Genomic DNA, 6000 nt, shown 5'->3' with positions numbered 1-6000 from the left:
AAAAGTGAATACAGGTACGGTTTGCCAAATCGAAAGAGAAACGGACCCAAAAGTACATTTAGGGTTTCAATCAATGAGCTACACAAAAGATATGTCCATCTAGCTCAATTCGGCAACCAACTATCAAATCCAGTCCAAAGGAATTTATTTTCCTGTAAGGAAAAACAAAAGGAACAGAAAGGGGGTGAGCTTGCACTCAATGATGTGCCAGACACATAGCAGTAAAATCATGGCATTTCACATTTAACAAATCAGGTACACATGCCAGATGTAAGTAAAAGAACCAATGATTCAAATAGGAAGGATACAGGTGGCTCTCAGGAGCCAAATTCCCATTCGCGTCACCGAAGCTTGATCAAAATATTAGTTGACACTCCGTCAACGCTAAAGGAGTAACCTATACATGTACCGCGAACAACACACTTCAATTATTTACGATGATCCCTCCAAACAAGCGCAAGCTTATCGCCAAATGTCTCTTCTATTACGAAGACCGCCTGGGCGCGAAGCTTATCCGGGGGATGTTTTTTATTTGCACTCACGCCTTTTGAAAAGAGCCGCTAAATCAAGTTCGAATTTAGGTGAAGGAAGTATGACCGCCCTGCCAATAGTTGAAACTCAATCGGGAGATGTTTCGGCTTATATTCCTACTAATGTAATTTCCATTACCGATGGACAAATTTTCCTATCCGCCGATCTATTCAATGCTGGAATCAGGCCTGCTATTAATGTGGGTATCTCCGTTTCCAGAGTCGGGTCTGCCGCTCAAATTAAAGCCATGAAACAAGTAGCTGGTAAATTAAAGTTGGAACTGGCGCAATTTGCAGAATTAGAAGCTTTTGCACAATTTGCCTCTGATCTCGATAAAGCTACTCAGAATCAATTGGCAAGAGGTCAACGATTACGTGAATTGCTTAAGCAATCCCAAGCAGCCCCTCTTGCAGTAGAAGAACAGATAACCACTTTCTCTGATTCCTTCCATCTCACATACCCCTACCGGGCCCGCAATCCAATCAGATCAGAAATGGTAATACTCGAGTATACCGGAATCAAGGGTCTCAATACCCAAAGATCCCAAAACAGACTACCGTGGTTCATTATCTAATCGACCAGCCCCTTGCCGGCCCGACTCGAGTAACTTGCCACGGGGGTTGAGCTCAGAGGTCACAGAAAGGTCGTTGGATACAAGTTTCCAAACGACGTCCGAACAGATACAGATACAGATTCAGATTCGCACCAAAATTGGCATATGAACAGACAAGAGAACGAGTGTGATAAAGTACACCCTCATCTCAAAAAAATTAAACAGATAGTGCAGTCATTTAAATCACATATTGCAGGGTAGAAATCAAGTTAAACAGCAATGGAGAGGAGTGGTATACTCACCGGTGTCAGTACAGATACCTCAAAAGTTTGGGCTTTAGTCACCAAAAAACCCTAAAATAACCAAGGTGAAACAATTATGGTTCCCACTTTCACGAATCCAGTACACGAAATGCATAACTAAGACTTAACTATAAGTCATGTGCCTGATCACATTAGCTACCAGTGCAAAGAAATAACAATGAAATTGGAGAAAAAGGTAGCGGATGGTATCAAAACATGAACAACCCTAAAACCCTTCGCTCAAGTCACAAGTAAATCCAACTAGCCTTCAAGTAAAAATTTCGGCAGCAAGTCCCTTGTGTTTACCTATTTTCCAGCCATTAATGGCTTCATTATTTCCTCAAATCAGTCCCAATATCTCATACAAAAATAATCTCATTTCCAAAAGCCGTTCACTAAGCTTAAAGTCATAAACCAATTCCAGATACCACCAAAATAGAGCTCCATAAGCATACATAAGCATTAGAGGAAACCAGAAAAATCCGGAAATGTAGTTAAGCGTTAACCCGAAAAACAATAGTTTTTGACGTCATTATGCGGTTTTGGTACCAATGGCACTACGATTATCGGATGAAGGTAAAAGACCCACCGTTTCAAAGCTAAGATATAGGGTTACAATATTGTAGAAGGTCACTCAGCCCAGTTTTGAGTGTAACCAGGCCAAAAATGCAAGATACTACACCAGAACCGGAAAAACAGATTCACAGAACGCATTCTGGTTCAAACATCATAAGTCAGCCTACCTAAGTCCAAATCCGGTAATTCCAAAGCCATCCGAAATCTAAGAAACATAGCTACAATACATAAGAAGACCTCAACAACCAATTCTAAAGCATTCCCAACCAAAATAACCCATTACAGAAACAATTCCCAAATTCGGGTAAAACCAGGGCAGCAAGGGTAATTCCATCTTTTCTCAAGCTACGCTACTCTAATTGACCTGAAATTTTGTAGGAACCTCTAAAATATCATTCCCTACAACTGTCATGTTTTAACCCAAGGCCAATTCTGTGAGGACTCGCAAAAACTATTATTTTATGCCTAATTTATGGCTTAATAAATTATTTAATTGGATTTTTATTCCAAGGAATATTTTCTAGTCTTATTAGACTTAAATACATGGTAATATAACTTCGTTATATTTTTAAAATGATTCGTTTCGAAAATTAATTTCCTAGAGCGCGTTTAGTAAAAATAGTGAATAGTACTTGGAGATTTTATCCGCGTAGTAGCACAATAAGCTTGGAATATTGGAGACTTATACAATGGACCTAAAATAGGTAATCTTATGAATAAATACTCAAGTGATAGTTAGTAGTGCAATCGTTATAAGAATTTCTCGGAAGTTTCGCGTTATAACGTTAAATTTGACGGTACGCGTTTTCACACGCGCGACTTTATTTGAGGGACTTTAGACCCTTATTTCGGGACAATTAAGAGTGAATAATACTTACATGAATATTAAGGCATTGGAGGTTTAGTGCACTAGCGAACCAAACGCGCGAGAAAATCGAGCCGTAATCGCACCAAACGGCCCCTAATGAGAGTTGACTTTTGGGTGAATTTCCACCACTTATTTCACCTTCTCTTGGAAGCTAAAGGAAAGTCTGATCACTCTCTCTCCTCCTCTCAAGACAGCCGACCAAACACCCTCCTCTCTCCAACTCATTTGCTTCAAAATTTCTGCTCACAAAATTCACTCAAAACCACCCCAAATCATCTCCAAATTCAACCAAACTTGCACCACACCTAGCTTGACACTTGAGGATCATTTTGAGCTGCAAACAAGGGCTGGAAATCACGGTTTTTCTGGGGTAATAGAGGGCCGAAAATTCTGCTGAACATCAACCCAAAGTAAGTGATGATCCACTCTTGGAAACTTGAAGTTTGGAAGCTATCTTACCTTGTTAAGTTCATGCATGCATTTGGTTAGCTTGTGTATGGTGTAAAAATGTGATTGTGGGCTCTTTGAATTCCCACACTTGGGTTGTTGTTGCTGATTTGATGATTGATGGTGATTATATTGTTGGTTTAGTGGTTATAATGATGCATTAGTGGTGGGTAATTAGTAGAAACTTCATTGGGTGTAAGAAGCAAAAACTTCCGATTTTGCCCCTGCCATGTTCGGCCATTTTGAGGCCGAATTTTAATGGTCTAACAGCTTGAATTGGATGTTTATAAGATGTATTTGATGTGTGAAAATTTTCATTGGAAAATATTGAGGTTTGATTGAGCAAATGAATTTTTCTTAAGAAACTAGCAAATCTGGAAAACTGTTCGCGTATGATTCTGACCAGTGGTAGTATTTTGGCTATAACTCTGTCCTCGGATGTCGAAATCATGTGCCGTTGGTGGCGTTGGAAACTAGACATTCCTGGATTTAATTTGGTATATAATGCAAGTTCTGATTCTTTGTGAGCAAGCCGAACCAAATGTTTTAATTTCGCTGTCCTGTTGCTCTGTTCATCTGGAATGAAGTGTTCAGGCAGCAACTTGATGCCCGATTTTGAACCAGATGGGTGCCGAATTTGGGAACGATTTCTTCTGTGATATTTTAACCCTATGAATGTATTTTCCAAAGGCATAAGCCATGCTCGATTTTGAGTTATATTGACTGAATTGTGACCAAAACAAGTGGACTGCTCTGTTTTGGAAAAACCCTAATGTCGGACTGGTTTGGAACAAGATCTTGGAGTGAACTTGTTAATTGATGTTCTTGATACTAAACACTTACCAAAGGCATTATGGATGTTTCTTAGGCCTTTATTTCACAAATGAACCATGATTGGATAGTTTGCTTGATTAAACGTTTTGAAATGGGTAATGAAAGTCTCAAGGCAGATTGCCTTATAATTTTCCCGAACTTTGGTTGACTAATTAACTATCTTACCGAAGGTATTTTTCCCTGAAATTTGATAGAGCGGTACCTTTCATGTGGTAGTAAAATACTGCCAATTTTGGTACCAATCCAGGTTCGTTTCGATAACCAATTAAATTCCTCATGTTGGAGGTTCAAATCTGGAAATTCTTCTCCAGTCTTGAATTTCCCAAACTTCGGGCTACCGTATCTCGGTACTCGAAACTCCAATCCTTGATCCGCTTGTTTTGTTACAAACCTCACTTGTAACACTAATTGAGCTGCAAATTTCAGAGGCCGGTTTGCAACGTGTGAATCGTGCCGAATTTCCAAAGTTGGCCGAAATCCAACTTAATTCTGCCATGTAAACCAATCCTGCACCTTCAAGCTCATTTTTGAACACTTTTCACTTCGATTCATAGAAAAGTGTCTTCTAGGAACTTATAGTACTTTCTAAAAGGTTTCCAACGGTATAAAGTTTTCCAATTCTCGACTTATACCGAGCGAGTTATGATTTTTCAAAAATTCATAATAAAACTGAAAATTTTCCAATTTCAAAGAAATAGAGTTTTTCAAGAACTCTTTATTCTTTTAATATTCTTAAACGTTTTGCTCACGATTTTCATGATAAAAACTCAAATAATATTGTACATAATACAAGACAAGTTGAACCTCGATTTACGTGTAATTGAGGTTCCTTTTTGCGAAATAATCCTTAGATTGTACTAGTGTACAATCTTCTTGATAAGTGGGTTAATTGTGTGATTATCCACTGTTAATTGCCAGGCGCACAAGGAGACCTTCAAGAGGATCTCACAGTGGACACTTGAACTCCCAGAAAATAATTCTTATTGAATTGCTCGGCGAGTGTCAAGTGTGTGAATTTTGATACTTGCTTATTTGTGGTATTTGTTGGAAGTTTTAATAATAAGGGCGGTGCGTACTTTATCGCACTCGTTCTAATTTCAAATGAACGAATGAAATGTAATGAATGAATGAAATGCAATGTTATGTCATGAATGCTTGCGTCGTTGGAGTGAACCTCCTCGACTTTCAAATGAATGGGGGACGCCCAAACTCATAGGCCGTCCTTAGACTCGAGCCAGCAATGGGCTTGGTCGGGGACTTGGGCGAGCCATGAGATATATATAAGCTCGACCTAATGAGAGGTCTTGCTTGGCATACTCGTGGAGTATCGCCTTATAATAAACTTGTGGGCCCTTGGGGTGTATGGTGGATGGAGGGAAGTAAGTGGTGATCTACGGAAATGGAAATACCGACCTGGTTGACAGGAGGGTCAATGCGGGAAGGTATACGAATGTCATCGGCAGAGCGAGTGGAATTTAGCTCCTGAGAGCTACTATATCCTTGAATTGTTTCTGATTACTTTTCCTGTTTGAATGATTGATTGTTGAAAAGACGTGATTTTATTTATTGAATTTGGGATTGATATTTGACAAAGTGCTTGCATGTGTGTTCTTGGCCTCACGAGCGTTTAGCTCACCCTATAGTTTTGTTTTCCTTAATAGGACCGAATCTTGGAGAAATATGGAGAAACCATCCGTTGTACTTTTGTTAAGACTCCTGTTATATATTTTGACTAGGCCCTGGTTTGGGTTGTACTTTTGGATATTGTAAACTTGAAAAGTTTGGGCCCTGACGTGTACTTTGAATTTAAGTCGTGTTATGATTATCCGATGTACTGGTTATACATTAAGTGACTTGTTAAGCTTGAACGCTTCCGCATTATTGTATTC

At 39.2% G+C, this 6000-nt stretch overlaps 1 pseudogene; it reads left to right on the top strand.

The window, feature by feature from the left end:
- The first annotated feature begins 437 nt into the window (after positions 1 to 437).
- The window catches only part of LOC140015917 (ATP synthase subunit alpha, chloroplastic-like), a 57721-nt pseudogene continuing 52158 nt past the window's right edge, over positions 438 to 6000 (top strand).

This window comes from Coffea arabica, chromosome 10c, assembly GCF_036785885.1.
Source record: "Coffea arabica cultivar ET-39 chromosome 10c, Coffea Arabica ET-39 HiFi, whole genome shotgun sequence".
NCBI lineage: Eukaryota > Viridiplantae > Streptophyta > Magnoliopsida > Gentianales > Rubiaceae > Coffea > Coffea arabica.
The sequence above is the reverse complement of the archived record's forward strand: the minus strand, read 5'-3'. Positions and strand labels throughout refer to the sequence as shown.